Raw genomic sequence first — 20571 nt, 5'->3', positions numbered from 1 at the left:
AAATTGAACCCAGATTTCCAAAATAACATTCCTACCACCCAAGTTTGCCTTTTCCAGCCCTTGATGTGTCTTAGACTGGGGGTGGTCTCAAAGACCAGAGAGATGCCACATCCCATGGAGGTTCTTTGCAGAAACTACAATGGAATTACTGATGTGATAAAGAATTCCAGTGTGCCCGTGATTGCTGAAAGCAATTTGTAGGGATATTTGCTCTGTAAACACTACACTAAAGGCCTTCAATAGAATAGGCTACATACAGTAGGAGAGAACATACAGAAAAGCTTCAAAGTCACTTCTAAAACTCATTCCTGACCAATCAGCCTCCTAAAAAAGATCTAATATGTAAGTTTTCATCTTTTTAACTATCAGCTACAGATTTTCTAGCACCTTCGATTTTCTAGCACCTTCTATTTTCTTTTCTCCCCCCTATACATAACAACAAAACACCTGCCATGTTAAAAACACAAAGCAAAGCCAGGTTTCTCATATAAAAAAAGTCACTTGGCTGATCTAAATTTTAGTATATGTGCTGCTGAAGCGAGCACTAGTTGGCTGATCTAAAAAATTTTAAATATGATAGGTAAGATGTGGAGAGACTTTTCATGATATCAACCAAATACAGCTTACTCCTCTTTCTTGAATTACCCGTACAGTCTTTAGGGGAAAGGGAAAAATTAAAATCCAAATTTTTAACACGGTCATCCTTTTATTTCCCATGCCTTGTTATACAGACTTGCCTTGTTGTTGTTTTTTCCTAAGGGTAAGTTCTGAAATCACGAACAGAAGGTAACTGCTGTTCAGCTGCATTCTGTATTTACTAACAGTCTCTGGAACTTTTCCAGCATTCCACATTATTACAACTCCCAAGCACACCTCACAGAACTATGTAACCCTAGTCTGGGTGTGAGAAAGGAAAAAATGATGCAATTAGTCCATCCTGTGTATAAACCTGCATAAGGCACAGCTCAGTTTTGAAAAGTACTATGTCATTTTTCTAGGGAGAGTTTTAAAAAGGGGTAGGAAGGTACGGGGCAAAAAGGACTATGGAAAATCCTTCTTTGGTTCCCACTTACAGAAGAGCAGAGAGGAACGTAGTTGTGTTCGGTGAAAATCACACTGTCTGTAAGTTTTAGTGCTATAGAGTGCCCAGGTTACAGCCATATATTGAATTTTTTGAAGCTGAGTAAAATTTGGTGCAAGATTTAAAACACAAGCCAAATAACTGTTGGTTGCTAAAAAACAACAAAAACAGAATAGTCACATTTTTCAATTCCTTTCTCTCCTTCCAGCTAACTCACTTTTAAACATCCAGTGATGGGAGGGAGAGAAATTTGTCCAAATCTGGAGCTGAAGTTAGAAAAAAGATTCCTGCCCTAGCACCATTAGAGTAGCACCTCACCTCCACGAAAGGTGGCTATGTGGGCAACTACATACATGTAGAATATTGCTGAAAACCAGGAAATGGAACCAAAATATCCTTTAAACCATCGAATATCACAAAGTCCTTAATTCCAACAACATACGCTTTGCTCCAGAAACAACAACAAAAAAACAAACCACCCTCACAGTTCATTTACTCCAACTTTATATACCTTTACATACTTTGCTTCTTAGCCCTTAGCAGATTTAAAATAGATAAAGAAAAGTCTGTGGGCAGGGAATTAAAATGGCAATGAGGGAGGTAAACTATAAAAATAAGCATTCCACCGCATGGAAGACTGTGTTGAAAGCACCCTGTAGTAAATAGGGACGAATGAGTAACATCCAGCATACTTTGGTTAAGAAGGCAGTAAATAAGTATACTTGTAAACAGTCCCATGCCTGGTGGTTAAAAATAACCCAAAAAAATAGCTCTTGGGGCACCTGGGTGGCTCAGCAGTTGAGCATCTGTCTTTGGTTCAGGGCGTGATCCTGGGGTCCCGGGATCGAGTGCCGCATCAGGCTCCCTGCAGGGAGCCTGCATCTCCCTCTGCCTGTGTCTCTGCCTCTCTGGGAATAAATAAAATCTTAAAAAAAAATGGCACCTTTTTTTTTAAAGATTTTATTTATTTATTCATGAGAGACACAGAGAGAGAGGCAGACACAGGCAGAGGGAGAAGCAGGCTCCCTGCGGGGAGCCCAATGTGGGACTCGATCCCAGGACCCCGGGATCATGCCCTGAGCCAAAGGCAGACGCTCAACCGCTGAGCCACCCAGGCGCCCCTAAATGGCACTTTATAAAGTAATCTGGTAAAAGAGAAAACAGTGCCCACTTCGTGGGGGTTTGCTACAGGAAAAAAGGGTCAGAAGTCTCCTGCCATGCAAACCCCTCTTGCCCTTCCAAAACGAAACTTGCCTTTAACCAGATGAAACTGACAGTAATGATTTCTCATTCCATTTTTAAAAGAGGGCAAGAAAAATTCTTTTTTGCAAGTTAAAGCTGACAAGCTGAATAAAATGCAAAGAACAATCAGTCAGGCGGAGGATAAGGGATTTTTTCCCGTGCAACTTGCTTCATCAACTGTATCAGAACACCTGACGCTGGCTTACTTCTCTGAGGAGCTTTCTCTGTCTATTCACGCCAGGAATGCTTTGTCTACGAGACTCCACCCTTCTTTGAGAGACTGTAGAATCTGCAGCTCTCCAAATCCAGTTCTTTTTGCCATCAGTGTCTACACCCATGGTGATGTGCGTCCTGGAATGTCACAGCTAATCACAACGAGGAAGCAAAACAGGGGAGGGTCCTGCGAGTGTCAGAACACTAAGAAGACAGTAATTTTTAAAGCAGATACAATGATGGAGGCATTCTGCTAAGCATTATCTCCAATGGCCCTATGAGATGGCTATTCCTGACGCCCCCTTTTTGAGACGAGGGCACCAAGGCTGGAGAGGTTATGACCCTGCCCAAGATCACACAGTTACTAATGCCACTAGCTGACCCTGGGCTCTTACTCAATGAACCATGCTAAAAAGGCCCAGAAAGGAGATAGGAAACGACCTGGTGATATAAAAATCATCATGACCATAGCAAACATTTTATAAGGAAGGTTTCCACCTGCCATCTGCAGTCTACTATGCTCACCCAGAGTGGACTCTATTCCAATATGGTGGAAATGGTCCTGAGTCCTAGGATGGTCTATCAAGAGGGCATGGCAGCAGGATCAGGGTCCTGGCTCTGTCACTGCATCCCACTCCTCCTCCCCCCCCCCTTCCAAACCCAGTGCCCCTTACCTAGACAACTTGGCTTCTACAGTTTCAGTCTGCACTGCAGAGAGGGATAATCCTAGCCCATCCCATACCACCCCTTCAAAAACCACTTTGAAAAACACAATCACAGGAGCAAACGAAGAGATTTTTCCAGCCTGTTCGTATGACTCACTCATCAAAACAAAAGAAACTCGCTGAAGGTAAACATACCTCCAACTTGCTTCACCCTCCTCTGGGATGTGCGCCCCGAAGGGACGGAGCTGATCGAGACAGGGGCTCTTCGCCAGAGGCTGTGGCAAGTGACCTGCCTTAGCAGAGTTTTCCACACCTCCCTCTCCCGTTTCCTTCCTGCCTGTGCCTGAGTTCCCTCAACTCCCCTCACATGTCCAGGGCTTTCGGATGGGAGGACTCACCCATGTCACTTCCTATCCAAACATATGCGGCGGCCACGCCTCTCTGCCAACTCTCTCTCCAAGTGGGTCGGTGTGCACCCAGCACCCAGCTGCCCTGGCTACATCGCCACGTTCCTTGGTTGCTCCAGCCCCACCGGTGAACCTTGTCCAGATGTGGAGTGATTTCCCTGCATGGGCCACCCTCAGGCTGTATAACCACAGCTCAGAGACCGCCTCACTTTCTGCGATTGTACTATGGGGTGGTAACAGTGCCCACCCTGCAGAGCTGCTGGACTGCGCCCGTTAGCAATACATCAAGTCCTGGCCCAGTGCCTGGCACACGGTGAGCGCTAGTCATCTGTCCACAGTCACCGTCCTTATTGTTCCTGTCATTGAATACCGCTGGAAACCCAAGGAAACACAGACTGCCAAGTGTCACAAGAGTAAGAACTGCTTTCCAACAAGCCAATGGTTATCGAAGTTTTAAAGGTAAGGCTATTTATCACAAGGAGACAAACCGTGAATGCAAAACCAGCAACTGCAGGTCTCGACTGGGAACCATGACAGGATGCTGCCCAGTGGGTTCCAGAACAGAGTGACCACTTCAGTGAGAAGGAATACAACCAAGAGGGTTCTAAAATGTTACAATGCAATCACTTCTCCAGAGCCAAGAAGTTGAATCAGAGGGGAGAAAAGAATGGAAACAGGTATGAACTAGTGTCAGCTGTAGCAGAGTTGCATAATCCCAACTGATGTAACCCAACGTTAATTACGAATGGGAGAAAACAAAGCTTCTAAACAGAGATGGTCATGCTACAGGTTGGCATCTACATAATAGGTAGACGACATGCACACATGCACACACACACGCACAGAAAGCCCATCCTAACCGTCCTTTCTGCTCTCTGTCCCCTATTAGACACACACACACAACCTAAGTGAGGACTTGGAAAAACGTTAACATTGTACTAAGCAGCTCTCAGTGACATTGCAAAGAAAAGGCACCTGTTTCGAGCACAGTAACTTTGGTGTTACAAAAACACGTTGTTAGCACACTGACATTCCTGTTACCACTGCTGACCTCAAAACTGAAAATGGGCTCAGCTGACTGCATCAGTGCTGAGGAAGCCTGTGCCTCTGGAGACAAGATGCTATCTGCAGGGATGGCTCTCCCCCTGGGTGGGGACAGGAGGGCAACTGTCCAGGGCTTCAGTTCTCAGGTTGGACTCTTAGCTCTTAAAGACTGAGAAATTTAAATATGTACACTTCTAACAAATTCAGATCTGATAAATACCTTAAATACTATAGAGTAAACCTAATTCAAGAGGCTCCCTTGGGACGCCTGAATGGCTCAGTGGTTTAGCGCCTGCCTTTGGCCAAGGGAGATCCTGGAGACCTGGGTTCGAGTCCCACACATCAGGCTTCCTGCATGGGGCCTGCTTCTTCCTCTGCCTTGTCTCTTCCTCTCTCTGTCTCTCATAAATAAAATCTTAATTAAAAAAAAAAGAGGCTCCCTTTGCTCTACTGATTTATATGTATGTTTCAGAATGTTAAGGATTTCAACTCTCCCTGAAAATAAACCCTGTCTACTGAAATCTTTGTATATCAGCAAAAATTTCCTGGGAAAAGAAAGGCATATCTATCCTTCAACTAGTTTGTGCGAGGCCAGGAACCAACAACGCTTTCTACAGCTTTTAGAACCTCAAATCCCTCTGCACTATAATTAGCACACACTCTAACTCAGCAATGCCACTTTGGGGAAATAAAAGCAATGGATCTTAAGGATTATATACAAGGATGGTGCAGTAAATGTCATCTGTAGTAGATGGTGGGAGACTAAATACAACCTGAATATCTATAATAGAGTTATGTACAAATGAACTCTGGCATAGCCACCTTATTTAGGGTGTTATGCAGTTATTAAAAATTAGTTAAATCTGAATCTACGAACTCAGAGCAACACCCATCGAAAATTCTATAACCACTGGCTTGTTGGAAAAGTAACAGGGTAATACATAAGGCAGAAACAGCAAAGCTAGTCATCTTGTATTTATGCTTACACAAGGTTGGAGTAAGGGGTGGGACATGTCTATCCTCAGAGGGATAAAAGGGGAAACAGAACATCTACTTTGTCTTTATAATCTTTGGAGTATTAATGTGTTAAACAACAAAAAAAACCCCAATATTTTAAATATTGCCTCTTCTGGGGTACATGGATGGCTCAGTCGATTAAATGTCTGCCTTTGGCTCAAGTCCTGATCTCAGGGTCCTGGGATTGAGCCCTCATTGGGCTCCCTGCTCAGTTGGGGAGTCAGCCGCTTCTTCTCCCTCTGTCCCTCCCTCTGCTCATGCTCTTTTGCTCTCTCAAGTAAAGAAAAATCTTTAAAAATAAATAAATAAATACTGTCTCTCCGAAATACTATAAAAAAAATGGGGAGAAGTCTTCCTTCAGGAATATTATTCTATCAGCCACCATTTACCATGTCAGCTATAATATCATCTGAGTGATTACCATGTATCAGAATTGAGCTAGTCTTCCACATGCACTGACTGTATCATCTGACCCTCACGATCCCAGCTTACAGATAAGGAAACTGAGACTACATAACCTGGCCAAAATTCCAAAGCTAGCAGGTAGCAGAGACTGGCTCCAAAGCTCAGTCTTTACTATTTTTTTATTTTTTTTAAATTCTTATTTATTTATGATAGTCACAGAAGAGAGAGAGAGAGAGAGAGAGAGAGGCAGAGACACAGGCAGAGGGAGAAGCAGGCTCCATGCACGGGAGCCCGATGTGGGATTCGATCCCGGGTCTCCAGGATCGTGCCCTGGGCCAAAGGCAGGCCCCAAACCACTGCGCCACCCAGGGATCCCTCAGTCTTTACTACTGAAAGACTATTTACTATTGATTACACGTGCAATAAGATGCACATTGACCATATATGCCCCTTTCACACATAACAATACTTGGAACACAATCTCATTAACCACATGGCTTTTAGCACCATATAAATAATACCTTGACTACTTAGGAGCAAAAGCAAAACTGAAAAAAATCACTTGGGCTCAAGCATTCCTTTTCACAATTGGAATTAAAACCACTTAAATCCTGGGATTTCGATGAGTTTTCATTCTCTTGGGCCTAGACAGGCCTTTCCTTTTCTACTTTAACTAAAAATTGTAATCATCTTTAATCCTTCCTGATGATCAATTCACTATAAAAAATTGAATATTATAGAAAACTGTGAGAGAAAAACAAAAATCGCCCTAATGTCACCACTCAAAGAGGATCAATTTCTAAGTTTTGCATACTTTATCCCATTCTTGTAAAAAAGTATATCTTAAATTTGTTGACATAGTTGGGATTGTACTTCATCGTCTGATACCTTTCATTCTTTCTGATTACTATCTATTTTCCTATATTACTGTTTTTGAAAAACTTACTGAAAGTAAGTTCAGTAAGTAAAACTGAGACTTTTCAAAAGCAAGTTTAAACTATTGCATAATATTCTACAGTGCAGATCAACATTTATTTGTTGAAATGTTACATCGGTTTTGATGTTTTGCTATTGCTCAAAACAATTTGCCTATACCTCTGATTCTTTCTCTAGGGTAGACTGTTTTAAGATTTTATTTATTTGTTTGCTAGAGAGAGAGAGGGTGGGGGGAGAGAGAGAATGAGCAGGGAGAGGGGCAGACAGAGAAGCAGACTCCCGGCAGAGCAGGGAAGCCTGAAGCAGGGCTAGATCCCAATCCTGGAGGAGATCATGACTTGAGCAGAAGGTAGCCTCTTAACCAGGTGAGCCACCCAGGTGCCCATTTAGGGCAGATTCTTAAGGAAGAGAGTTAAATCAAAAGCTGTATGTTTTTAGAAGTTTCTTATTGCATATTCCTCAACTGATTCCCAAAGGACTGTCAAATGCAGATAAATTGCTATGATTTCCATTTCTTTACCTGCAAGATGATTGAAATAATAGTGTTTTCTCAAGTACTTCAATGGGAAGCTGCATAATGTGGAACAAGAGGAGTCCAAACTTGGAGACAGAAGTACCTAAGATCAGGCTACAGCTTTCTTTTTTCTTTTTGGGTTACCTTAAGCATGGCTCCTCACCAAGGCTTTAGGAAAGGAAAATATCAACCCAGAGGATATATCAAAGTCCTAATGTGAGAGTAGGTCTGGGCAACAGACTGTCTCTCCAAAGCCAGCCTGCAATAAATAGGGGATCCCTTCTCTCATTAGCTACAGAGCTAGGTCACAGTATCACAACTTCAGAAGCAGCAGCTCTGATGACAGCTTTTGAGAAACACAATGTAGTGTCCTCCATCAAGTGGTAACTATGGAAATCACTTGGCCTGCACATCAAATGACTGTACTTCCTTATATGTATATATCATTTCCTCAAAAACTATTATTCACTCAGCACAGACTACTGATTGTGGGAAATCCCAAGGAACAAGTAAAGACACCCTCTCTGCCTACCAAGTAGTAGGAAATGCTAGGTAAGGATAAAAACAGAACAGCACATAGGCTGGGCAGCTGGGAAGAGATGAGCCTAGACATAGGCAAGGATGAGCAAGAAACAAGGAGTGGGTGAAAATGCACACCAACCACCCAGAGACTGCCCTCTGGTTCAGGATAATCTATAAAAGGCAGAAGAGCAGATGGCAAAGGCAAATGGCTCAAGAAATAAAAAGAAGAGCATCCAGTGTGGACAGATTTTTACTGAAGATTATGTCGAAGCTCATTTTATTCTATATAAGTACAGTATTTGAAGCCAAAGCAATGGGGAGCCCGAGCGAATTCAGCACAAGGCAAGAATAAAAATTAAAATATTCTATTCATCTTACTAGTACGTGTGGTTTTCGTTTTGTTTTGTTTTTAACTGTTCCATTGAAGCCAACACTGGAGCCATAGTCAATGGTCCTCAAGAGCACGGAGCATGTAAGTCAGACTGGTAAACGAGGATTCTGATCTAGCAATTAGAACAGGAAAGTAGTGAAGACTGAAGATTTCATTCTACTACCTGTGCTTGGACCTTCTCAAAGGAGATTGAAGTAATTTGGAAAAATAAAAAGTAATGGCAGGGACTCACTTCTCTACTAAGTTAGAACTTTTAGAAACACATCAAAGAGGGGCACTCAGGTGGCTCAGTCAGTTGAGCGTCCAACTCTTGGTTTTGGCCCAGGTCATGATCTCAGGGTGATGAGATCAACCCCCATGTTGGGCCCAATGCTCAGCACAGAATCTGTTTGAGATTCTCGGTCTCTGCCTCTCCCCTTGCTCATACATGCTCTAATAAATAAATAAAATCTATTTTAAAAAAAAGAAACATAGCAAAGCAAAATTATTCAAGATGGCTCATTCTAGTAACAATCCTTCAACCATAGTGAAATTTCTTCTTTGTAAAATATACTGAAATCTCCACTGATAATTTTATCTATTTCCTCCTTAAAGTCTTTCACCCTGAAAAGGGCAACTGGGAACCAACATTTCCATATCATGTTTTCATATATTTAACACTCTTATTACAACACTTACCACCTCAGATTCTCCAACATAAATATTCCTACCTTGCTTGCCTTCTCTTTTGAGGTACGAGTTCATTGCCCTGTAATCATCTCTGTGGTTCCTCATTTACTCTTAAGCCTTCTCGTTTTCTCTTCGTTGCAGAACTAAAATGAGGCAAGTTATCTTTACAACCTAATTCATGGAGATGGCCTTACTATGCAACAGAAAACAAAGAACACATATGTTGGATTTGCCCATGAAATTTTCACTTAAACAAAAAGATCTCTCATTGAAGAAGACGCCGAAAGAAAATCTAACCATGCTCTCATTTGTGTCAGGTAATGAAGAATGTGACAAAGAAAAAAGAAAGTACCAAGTGGGTCTGGAATATCTAGGCTTAACCCCTTGCTCTGTCTGGTTACTTGCATCCAGTCGATAATTAGAAAGTTAGAGCTGGAAGTTGGGAGATAACCAGGTTTAAGTGACAAAACAAAAATGTTTCCCCCGTTGAAAAATCACTTCAAATCGTGAAGGGGAACATGGCACAAATGCTACAAGCTTCACGTTTGATGAAACAAGGGAGATTTCAGAAACCCCACACTAAAGAAATACAAATACAGAAAGGGAAAGCCTGGGAGAGTAAGCTAGACAGGCTGTCTGGAAGCCTAACTTTGAGAGGCACAAGGTACCAGTTGTCGATTTTTGTTTTGTGAGGTGGGTACATCGTTTTGTTTTTGTGAACTGTGTAGGTTGTCAGTAGGGAAGGATTTGAAAGTAGGGGGATTGTTTAATGTCTTTATAAGGTCGTGTTACTCCTCCCAGTCCAGATGGCACAGGAAGTCAGAGGGCTCCAGGAGGAAAGAAAGCAGGGGGTGGGGTGAAATACTCTGACAAGACCGGCTCACATGGAAAGTTGTGTAAGAGGAGTTCCTTAAAGCAGTTGGAGGTGTGTGGGAAGGCTTAGTCAGATGTTGAAAGAAAACCAAGCAAATGCAAAGGTGAAGCATTTACAACAAACTCAAGAAAAAAACAAAATATGTTCAAGAAAGAAAACTCAATCTAAACACCACACTTGGCTAAGCTGTAAACATTGACTTGCCTATTTATGCTGAACAGAAAGGACTAAACTGAATCTAACCAGAGTATCAGTGCGACGATTCTGGAATAATGGTGGCAAGGAAGATGATGTATAAAATGAGCTAAAGTCCTTCCCTGCTGCTGCCACTGCCACCACCATCCTCCTGGCTAACATTACAGAGGACTCACCATCTTTTATATTTGTCCTACTGAGCATTTGTAAGCAGGCCTTGTATCTCTCCCAGGGAGTCTAACCACAAAACAAAAGGCATCATGAAGCCTCCCAGATTGAGGAAAGAGGGAGATTTCTCTAGCAAGGAAAGCCCCCTTTGAATGCCCTGCTGTCAGCCTTTGGAATTCCTTCAGCAAGAGAAGGGAAGCATCCCGCCCAACTTCAGGAAGTCTATGGTAACTGCCAGAAGTAAGTCCTCATTAGACAAGAATAGATGAATAAGAAAGAGCCAGTGGACACTGAGCTGGGGTGAGTGGACCCGAAGAGAAATCCAAAATACCTGACCTAGACCTCCCCACCCCCACCACCGAAATCATACAGATGGTCCATCTCAATGCAAGCACAGACAGCTTTGTACTGAGCCTAAACCTGTGAAGAGCTAGGGCTGAAGACATTCTTTCTCTTTTTTTCCTTTTTTTTTTTTTTTAATGTACGTGGTGATGCCCTGAGCGCAGACATCCATAGACGCTGGCACTATTAAGAATGGTATTACTGAGAGTGTGTCAACGTTATGGTCACTATGTGTTCATGACCAAATCCATGCCCTAATTTTACCCAAAATTATAGTTAGCATTTCTGGAGCATTTCCTCCATACTAAACTCTGTACATATATTATTTCTAGTATTCACACCATCAACCCTATGGAAGACATTATACCTATTTTACAGATGAGTCAACTACTGTAGCTTACAGAGTTTACCTCACCTAAGACGACATACCAGCTAGTGATGGAATTCACAGTCTCAGTTAGTTTATATAGTCTCCCATCTTCCCTAACATCTTAAAGGAGGATTTGTTATGACTTCCCTACAGAGTCTGGAGGGTTACAGGGAAGTCAATCTCTGCCAATGGAAATCTAACTTAGAGCTTGTGACCTACTGATAGTGTTGTGTACAACTAGTTTACTATGTTCGGCAAAAAATACTCGAGTGCCCAGGGTTAGGACAATGGGCATGAAGTTGCTAGATGACCCCTGGGTCAGAAGAAAAAGCAAGAATTGAGATTAGATGGAGTGGAAAGGGAGGTGTCCCAGTCTTCACCCAACATGTGCCTGGTGTTTACTCTAAATACAGGTCTGGCATTTACCCTATTACTACTTTTCTGTGTCAAAAACAAAAACAGGGATCCCTGGGTGGCGCAGCGGTTTGGCGCCTGCCTTTGGCCCAGGGCGCGATCCTGGAGACCCGGGATCGAATCCCACGTCAGGCTCCCGGTGCATGGAGCCTGCTTCTCCCTCTGCCTGTGTCTCTGCCTCTCTCTCTCTCTGTGACTATCATAACTAAATAAAAAAAAAATAATAAAAAAAAAAGAAATAGATTTAAAAAAAAAAAAAACAAAAACAAAAACAACGTCCCATTGATCCTCATTCCTCCCCAAAGTGAACGAAGTCCAATGTTGATACTGTAGTGCTAGAAAATAAAATAAAATAAACTGGAATGTGGGAAAGGTCTCAGATATTTACATGACAAACTGGCATATCCCAAGCTTTAACTATGGCACTTCTCAGGAAATCTGGAAAAGCTGACCCACTGTCACCCAGAGGCACCAAGCGTTTACCTATTTGTATTAATTTGTACACTCTGGTCAAATTCTCCAAAGCATCTTTTCATTCTACCAACAGAATAATAAATACCAGATAAACATGTGAGGTGATGAATGTGTGGATTAACTAGATTGGGGGGGGTGACTTTTTTCACAATAGATATGTATTTCATATCATGACATTCACATTACGTATCTTACAATTTTATTTTATTTTTTTAAAAATGATCTTATTTATTTATTCATGAGAGACACAGAAAGAAAGAGAGAGAGGGGCAGAGACACAGGCAGAGGGAGAAGCAGGCTCCATGCAAGGAGCCAGATACGGGACTCGATCTCGGGACTCCAGGATCTCTCCCTGGGCCAAAGGCAGGTGCTAAACCGCTGAGCCACCCAGGGATCCCCTATCTTACAATTTTATATGCACCTCTACTCCAAAAAAGCTGAAAAATTTTTAAAAATTAATAGAATAGGGATCCCTGGGTGGCGCAGCGGTTTAGCGCCTGCCTTTGGCCCAGGGCGCGATCCTGGAGACCCGGGATCGAATCCCACGTCGGGCTCCTGGTGCATGGAGCCTGCTTCTCCCTCTGCCTGTGTCTCTGCCTCTCTCTCTCTCTCTGTGACTATCATAAATAAATAAAAATTTAAAAAAAATTAATAGAATAAATACCAGAAAAAAAACATAACACCCTGATATGCTTTTCTCCTTTCATGGGTAAGTGCAGATGTGACCACAAACCATGCGGCACACGCTCCTCACAGGCCAGTTCCAGTATGAAAACGAATTCAGGTCAAGTCACCCATTCATGGACAGTTCACGTAGGACTAGAGAAAGGAAAGGAAGGAGGGGAGGCAGGAAACAACTTACTGACGGCCTCAGAAACTAGCCAGGCTGGAATTAGGAGAGTGAATCCGAGATTATTCAATCCATTGTAAGAGCCACAAGGGAAAAGAGCTTAACCAACCTATGCTTTGCAAATAATGTGTGAAAGAGTCTGAAAGCGGGAAGCCTGGGTGACTCCGTGGCGGTTGAGCGCCTGCCTTCGGCCCAGGGCGTGATCCTGGAGTCCCGGGATCGAGTCCCGCATTGGGCTCCCTGCCTGGAGCCTGCTTCTCCCTCGGCCTGTGTCCCTGCCTCTCTCACGAATAAATAAATAAAATATTAAAAAGAGAGAGAGAGAGAGAGTCAGAAATCATTTTGTGGCAAGGTAACAAGCTCACAGCGACTTCAAGAGAAGGCAGCGGGCTGGAGGGAGGCCGTCTCTAACAGGCTGGGAAAGAGGAGGCAGATGCTGGCAGTAGGGTCTCTAGGCCGCAGAGCTGGATGCATCTGAGGGAGGGGGAAAAGCGTGACGGGAAGGCTTCCCTGCCCTCCCACGGCACAGCTCCCCCAGCCCTGTCACGGTAACTGGGCCGCACGGACACGGCAGGGACCTGGGACCTAACGTCCATGCCCTAACACGCAAAGGCCATGCAAAGGCCTGGCCCTTTCCATCTGACACTAACCAAGGACACAGGCGGAGGAACCAACAGCTCTAGGTACACCAGCCGGTGCACACACCAGCCTTCTAAGCAGAAGAGCCTTTCCACCCAAACTAGAATTTTGTGCTGACCGCAAGCAATCCTACTTATGGGCCAAGAAAAGTAAGCTAAAGTCAAATTGGTTTGCCCTTGTTAGATTAAGACTGTATGTCAGGACAATGGCCTAATGCATGTTTTTAAAGGAAATTCATTGCGGCGGATATTTATCCGTGCCAGGCACCAGGCTAGGTAGTAGGGATAAAACTATTTAAGAGAAACCCAGCTGTGCTGTCCTCACACCATAAGATACCTTAAGTGTCTCTAAAACAACTGTGTGCACAGGCGCAGCAAGGCACTGAAATCTAAGCAGGGCGGTCTTATTGCTGAGCCTAATAAAAAAAAAAATCACCAAGTAACACACTGGCACAGGTCTTCTTTCTGAACGATATCTGCCTTCCTTAAACTATCAAACACCAGAACATTAGGACAACCACCAACTTGCACTCATTCAACTCATTTTTTCTGAGCAATTACCAAGTGTCAGACACTGCAGATACAATATGGTTCTTGTCTTCAGAGGTTCACGAACTAATGAGGATGAATTCTTAAGAATTAGAGGGCAAATAGCATACTCCGGAAAGAGGTTTGACAGCTGTGTTTAAAAAGTTTTTTATTTTTTGCAGAACTGACACGAAGTAGTATTATTGCCTCTTTCGCCTTACAAATGTCCATATAACAAGCATGAAATGTCAGAATGGGCTCTTGACCTCTCTGCTGTGTTGAAATGCATTTCATTGAAATGAGCTTGCTGCCACTTCTCAAAACATGAAATTCACTCTACCTTTCCACTACGACACTCAAAGACATCAGAATTTTCCCTATTTTATGCTGTGGCTAAGGCAGCTCCTAGAGATTAAATACAATAGTATGAGGAAGATCCTATTAGATCTGTTCCTGGCCTACCTAAATAATGAGGAGGAAAAGGATGCTGACAATGACAATGGTGATTAATAACTGCATCTTTTTTTAAAGATTTTATTTATTTATTCACAAGAGACACAGAGAAATAGGCAGAGGGAGAGGCAGGGAGGCTGATTTGGGACTCGATCCCAGGACCCCTGGATCACAACCTGAGCCCAAGGCAGACGCTCAACCCCTGAGCCACCCAGGTGCCCCAATAACTGTATCTTCAATGCACTGAGCATTTAGTATGCATCAAGCAGTGTGATTTTAACAGCCCTACAAGACCCGCATTTATTTATCACCATTGTACAGATTAGGAAACGGAGGACTGAAGAGATCTGGCTCAAGAACACAAAGCCAGGATGTGGCAAAGCCAAGCCCAACCGCTTACCCATCGTACCATGGCCTCCCTCAGCCACCCTTGCCTCACGTGCACCAAATACCTGCAGTGGTGGCATTTCTACCCTCCATGCCTTTCAGTACTATTCCCTCTGGGAGGCCCTACTTTCCAGTCTGCGTCCAGTTGTCTCCTGCTTGTCTTTCAGAACTCACTTGGAGTCACCTTTCCAGGAAACCTCTCTTGGTGCCCCCTCTTAAAGTCTGATGCCTCCTGTCTGGATGGGCTCCACCCTGGGCATGGACCCCCTCCCTCACAGCGCTCTCCCACTGCGTCACTCAGACATGAGCTGCTCAAGGCCACGGGCCATTTCACGTCCAGCTCTGCAGCTCCACAGCCCAGTGAGAGAACATTTACGCATAGCAGGCATCAAAAGAACTGTGTTGGTTGGTGGAACAAATGAAGGAGGAAAGTGAATTGAGACTAAGGGGCTCATTCCAGGATGGTCTCTAAAACCAGAAATACCTGAGTTCAAGTCTTGACTCCATTTCTCACCAATTTGACCAATTTACTTACCTTTCTAAGCCTCAGTGTCTCATCTATAAAATGAAGGCTGTCAAGGAGCACCTAGCACAAGAGGCTGTTCTCAGGGTTTTGATTTAGCAACTTAGCTCAGTAAGTGGCACACAGTATGTGCTCAATAAATGTTAGCTATTAGTAGTAAAGTACAGTAAAAACCCAGCCCTCTAATAAAGAACTTTACCCCCAATGGTCTGCTTTACTCTCCCCTCCAACCTCAAGGCTGTGAACAGATATAAAGTCACTCTTCTCATGATGTGGCTGGGAGGTAGAAAGTTCATTTCCACACCCAATCCACGTCCCTTCCATACCTAAACATTTAAAGATCATTTAGGTTGGGGCACCTGGGTGGCTCAGTTGGTTGGGCGGCCAGCTCTTGGTTTCAACTCAGATCATGGTCTCAGTGTCCTGGGACTGGGCTCTACGTCGGGTTCCCAGCTCATGGCAAAGACTCTGTCTTTGTTCCTCTGTCCCTCCCCCTGCTCATCCTTTTCTCTCACAAATATTAAAATCTTTTAAAAAATGAGTCATTTAGGTTTTTCCATAAAAATGGAAAACCTTGGGGCAGCCCGGGTGGCTTAGCGGTTTAGTACCGCCTTCAGCCTGGGGCCTGATTCTGGAGACCCGGGATCGAGTCCCACCCCACATCGGGCTTCCTGCATGAAGCCTGCTTTGCCCTCTGCCTGTGTCTCTGCCTCTCTCTTTCTCTATGTCTCTCATGAATAAATAAATAAAATCTTTTTTTTTAAAGGAAAACCTTGAATTTAACCTTGAATTTAACCTTCCCTCCTAAACATTTCCGCGGTAACTGACAACCTAGCTCAGAATAATACAGTTGCTTGTATAACATTTGCCTTTGACAAAGCACTATTAGTAATAGTATCACGTGCATCACGACGTCATGATTTAAAACCCTAGTCATTTTATGCCATATTCATCAAAATATCCCTGGTCATAAATTAGACAACAGAAGTGTTTCCCATTTTGTATATATACATGACAGCACCATGAAAAATGTCAGAATTCATAGTTCTATTTATGCTACTTTGAAAAATACAATTTACTTCATATGGTTTTATTCCATATTCAGTGGCTTAGGCATGATTTGTTTTTAAAATTACATTTTCTTAAAAAAATTACATTTTCTTTAACAGGTTTTTAAAATCTAAAGATCTCATTGTAATAATTATGTAGAACTAAGAATGGTCCAGAAAAACTCTAAAATCAAGCCTCACCTGACATGCTTTCATGGTGTTGCAATGTCATATTATTTCATAGATAAAACTACAACGTAAGAGCTCTGCAGAGGCCGCAGAGTGTCAATGCTGCTGGAATATACCAATTTTTATTCAACAGTCTTGATAAAAGCACAGCTGTGCCCCCCCTCCAGGCTTATAATGAAAACTTTGGAACTCATAAAGTTGTTTTTTTTTTTAATTTTTTAAAATACTTTATTTATTTATTCATGAAAGACACACAAAGAGAGGCAGAGACACAGGCAGAGGGAGAAGCATGCTCCATGCAGGAATCCTGACATGGGACTCAATCCGGGATTCCCTAGGATCGCGCCTGGGCCGAAGGCAGACGCCAAACCGCTGAGCCACCCAGGGATTCCCATAAAGTTGGTTTTGGAAAGGGCCTATAGATTGAAGTGGGGGGCACAAGGATTTCCCCCAGAGTTAAGCTCATCTGTGTAACAGACCACAGCAAACATCCTTTTCCCTTTCATGTTTCATTTTTCTTTTATGTCTCGCCCTCTAAAAAAGAATCATTAACTACACTAGCACCTAGTCTAAAAACTCAGAACATTAAACCAGAACTTGATCTTTTCTACATGATTTTAATCTATTCAGAGGCACAGTGGAATCAATGAAGATGATACAAGCTCATATGCTGGCCCACACCAGACACACTTTATATTCATATGGGGTCACCTATACGGACCAAAAGCTCCTCAAATCTGAAATAGGGGCAGAATGATTACACCAGGAGGATCTTTTACAGAACGTAGTCCTGTTGGCATCTATTGGAGGAAACAACAATTTCTCAACTTGAGTGGTACTTAATTTCCATAGAGACAATGAGGTAAATTGTTGGGACAGCCCACTAGTGTCTGCTCCCCCCATCCCTAGTGTCTCTCCTTCCTTCCCTTACACATGATGTCAGTGGTCCTGTCAGCCCTCCTAATGGCCTAGCACCCCCCAACATCACGGAGGTTAGAGATTCCTGCTATACAGACATACGCTTTAATGCTTTCTGGTCAAAACAGGAGCGAGCCCTGGATACACTTCTCTTTACCCGCTGAGTTAAGTGACTTAAAGTGCATGCTCTGTTGTGTGTCATTGTTAGCTAACCGTAACAAGTTAGAGCTGCTCTTTTTTTTTTCTTCTGAAAGTGGAAAGAAAAGATGCTAAGAAACTGCCCATACAGCATAAGTTCTTCCATGAGCGAAGCAGAGAGAACCAAAGCTAACAAACTACTCAGGAGTCAAAGGAAGTGTGGCCCCCCATGACATTTCCAATGCCAAGAGTCACCCCTGTGTTACTGAATGGAAGAGCGGGAATGAGGGAGGGGGTTCTGCTCCTGGACAAGATTCAAGTAAAAGAGAGAGGAAAGTCTAAGTAGCAACGCTGACCACAAGTCATCTTCACTGCAAGTGAACTTAAGGCAGAGATGCCTGCAAGATGTGGGATTCCTCTTGTTTGACTCATGAAACTAAACAAGTCTTGGAGATGACTTTGTCATTCTCCTTGGATCAAGCAGCAACCATCTGAGACTTGGGACCAGCCACTGTGCTGAGGTGTATTCTCTTCTTAGCCTCATCCTGGAAGGGGATGGGGACACATCCACTTACACCCGAAGGTGATGTCTGAAGACATCATAATAGTTAAGAGCTTGAAGTCTGAAGTGAGTGTTGTAAACTTGGAATACTAGGCTTGAGTTTCAGCTAACTGTGAAATCTTGGGCAAACTATTTAGCTTCTCTGAGCCTCAGTTTCTTCACCTGCAAGATGAAAATAAGAAAAGCCCTTGAATGATATGGGTTTGAACTGCACAGGTCCACCTCCATGTGGAGTTTTTATAATACAATACTGTCGATGTATTTCCTCTTCCTTAGGATTTCCTTAACCTTTTTTCTTTTTTTTTAAAGAGTTTATTAATTTATTCATGAGAGACACACAGAGAGAGGCAGAGACATAGGCATAGGAAGAAGCAGGCTCCCTGCAAGGAGCCCAATGTGGGACTCGATCCCAGTACCCAGGGATCATGACTTGAGCCAAAAGCAGGTGCTCAACCACTGAGCTACCCAGGTGACCCAACCTTTTCTTTTCTCTAGAATCTCACTATGAGAATGCTGTATCGAATACACATAACATACAAATTATGCGTTAATAGGCTGCTTATGTTATCACAAAGGCTTCTGGTCAACAGTAGGCTATGAATAGTTAAGTTTAGGGGCAGTCAGAAGTCAGATGTGTATTTTCAACTGTGTGTCGGGGGAGGAGGTCAATCACATGGCCCGGGGGTCAACTGTAATAGTCACTACCCATCACAGGGTTATGGGTAGGATTAAATGAGGTCATGCATGTAAAGCAGTTACCAAAGTATCTGGCCACAATGAAATACCTAATAAGTTATTTATTATTAGAGCTATCACAATTAGAAGAAAGGGGGATCCCTGGGTGGCGCAGCGGTTTGGCGCCTGCCTTTGGCCCAGGGCGCGATCCTGGAGACCCGGGATCGAATCCCACGTCGGGCTCCCGGTGCATGGAGCCTGCTTCTCCCTCTGCCTATGTCTCTGCCTTGTCTCTGCCTCTCTCTCTCTCTGTATGACTATCATAAATAAATAATTAAAAAAATAAAAAAAAAACAATTAGAAGAAAGGTGCTAAAAGAAAGAAAAAACCTCAAGAAATAAAAAGATTTGAAAGGGTATACAACGAGCTAAAATTAATCTGATACCTTCTGAAAAACAAACTAGAGGTGAGGAATAAGAATTGAATGGTCAAAAGAATGTGCAGTACCTCCAGGGAGTCCAAATAAGAAATAATGTGCCATTAATCCACTCCAGGAAAAAAAAAATGCATCTGGACAAGGCTGCAGTTGGCAAATTGAGATGGGGCAGAGAAAAAAAAAAACCCTTTTGAAATAGTCACCATTTGCTATTTTAATATATTTTTCACACCCACAGATAAGCAACACTTCATGTTTCTTTTCTAAACACAAAAATAAAACGCTCCTGGCATTCTGGGTCCTGAGCTTATAATGTACTCAGTAACTTTCCATTTTACTTTTGTGCTCACAGATTGAGAAAAGTACTTCAGTTCTTAACAAAAATATTTACGCTCTGAAGTATTTATTGCTCCTGCATAACGAGATCCCCGGTGTACAGATGAGAAAGGTATCCAAGAGGAAATGTGGAATAATAGCGGGCAAAGTGTTCTAGAGCAGAAGGTCAAACCACGGAACATACTTTATAACTGTAACAGGATAGGGCTGGAAACACAGGAGGCTCAGGCCAGCCCAGCCCCTCACTGCAAGGAATTCTTCTCTAGGCACACTAACCGCACGCATGACCAACACCAACAGGCTGGAGCCCCTCGGGGAAAATGAGTTACTATTACCCAGCTCCCCAAACTTCAAATAGATTAGCAAAGCATTGGTTTTCTGTTTCTTTCCTTTTTTTTTTTTTTTAAGCAAACATTACAGATAAAAGCAGAACTGGCCTGCTGACACCTGTACATCCTCTGTGACACCCCCGACCCCAATCCCAAGTTCTGGGACCAGGAAATACTATTTGGAAACAAAAACAAAACAACAACAAAAAAAAAAACCTAAATGAGAGCTGGAGAAAGATTTGTAAGTCCTCAAGAAAAAAAAATTACCTGGAAAATTTAAGTTTCCATCATTCAATTTTTTTCCATCATTCAATTTTAACTTGATTTATTATTGGACAGAATTGCTCTGTTCAGTCATAAAAATCCTATTCAAAAATATGCCAATTTCCATGATTAAACTGCAGAGGGAAAGGAACAGACTTCACCCATTCAGTCAACCTAGCTGAGTCTAAATGCAAGAAAACAAAATTATAAAAGTGCCATAAGTAAATACATTATAAATGTGAAACTATGGAAGTCTTTCCTAAGATCTCAAACTCTGAAGCCATATCAGATTTTGTTACATAATTTAAAAGTGCTGTCTGGCTAAAGATGATGTACAGCAGGTGACAAGATAA

At 42.8% G+C, this 20571-nt stretch overlaps 1 protein-coding gene across 2 annotated transcripts in view; it reads right to left on the bottom strand.

Moving 5' to 3' along the window:
- Positions 1-20571, bottom strand: part of PTPN14 (protein tyrosine phosphatase non-receptor type 14) — a 178460-nt gene that overhangs the window by 113862 nt on the left and 44027 nt on the right. The window contains exon 1 of one of the 2 annotated variants that reach the window (XM_055319537.1): positions 3397-3529. The exons of the other annotated variant lie outside the window; for it this stretch is intronic. The gene's annotated coding sequence lies outside the window, so the exon portion shown is untranslated. Of the gene's footprint in view, positions 1-3396; positions 3530-20571 lie in introns of those variants that run through there. 2 annotated transcript variants of the gene reach the window in all.

This window comes from Nyctereutes procyonoides, unplaced genomic scaffold (assembly GCF_905146905.1).
Source record: "Nyctereutes procyonoides isolate TBG_1078 unplaced genomic scaffold, NYPRO_anot_genome, whole genome shotgun sequence".
Taxonomy (NCBI): Eukaryota; Metazoa; Chordata; class Mammalia; order Carnivora; family Canidae; genus Nyctereutes; species Nyctereutes procyonoides.
Note: the sequence above shows the minus strand (reverse complement) of the source record. Positions and strands in the feature narration are given on the sequence as shown.